A 991-nucleotide genomic window follows, 5' to 3' on the forward strand; every position below is an offset into this window, starting at 1 on the left:
ATGGATCGACCATCGAGACTCTAGGAGGTGTGCAGCGTTCTCTTTTAAGGCATTTGCTGTGCTGCTGCATAAGTGACCAGGGCAGAGGATTCCAATGCCGAGAAAAGACAGGAAACAGGAGCACCCAACAGGTAGAAATCCTCAGAGCTGCTGGGAGCACTCTTGGGCCTGCCACCATACCTGGTGTATCCCGCAGGGGCCCAGCAGGAAACAGATGGCATGCTCAAAATGCATAATGTGAGAGAGCTGAAAAAATGAAGCGACTATTTACAAAGGTGTTGGCGGGGGGTGTGCGTGTGGACACCCCAGGGGCTGGAACAGCCGAGCACCATTAACTCCACTAGGCCTGGTGGGGACCAGGAGAGAACTGGCTGTGGGCTGGCTGCCTGACAAGAGTTGTTACCTTCTACAGAGGGGCACAGCAAGTCCTCAATGACCCTATAGAAAGGGAGTAAGGGAAATGATGTTATAGGCTAAATTGTGTGTCCCCCGCCAAATTCATGTTGAAACCCTAACCCCCCAGTATCTCAGTATTTAGAGATGGGGCCTTTACAAGGGTGATTGGTTAAGATGAGGTGGGCCCTAATCCAATCTGGAGGGTACCCTTATAAGAAGAGGAAACTTGGTGCTCACTTTAGCAGCATACATACTAAAATTAGAACAATACAGAAAAGATTAGCATGGCCCCGAACATGCAAATTTGTGAGGTGTTCCATATTTTTTTCCACAAAGATAAATTTAAAAAAAAGAATGCACCAATTAAGGGGATTGGCTACATGCATAGGCATGTATTGGGGTAATAGAGACTGTATTAGGTACTTAGTAAAAGTAAGGTATTTTTAATATCAGAGAAGAATTTGATGTGAAGGAGGGAAAAGGAGAATATTTAGAAAGATTGGATTTTTAGTGTTTGAAACAAAATATAACAAATTTTTTTTAAAAAAAGAGGAAATTTGGACACAGAGAAGCACCAGGAGCAGGCACACAGAGA

General features: G+C 44.6%; 1 pseudogene; it reads left to right on the forward strand.

Moving 5' to 3' along the window:
• Nucleotides 1–625: 625 nt before the first annotated feature.
• Nucleotides 626–722, forward strand: LOC148091627 (U6 spliceosomal RNA; annotated as a pseudogene).
• The last annotated feature ends 269 nt before the right edge of the window (nucleotides 723–991 follow it).

Source organism: Miniopterus natalensis, chromosome 13 (genome assembly GCF_054644295.1).
Source record: "Miniopterus natalensis isolate mMinNat1 chromosome 13, mMinNat1.hap1, whole genome shotgun sequence".
NCBI lineage: Eukaryota > Metazoa > Chordata > Mammalia > Chiroptera > Miniopteridae > Miniopterus > Miniopterus natalensis.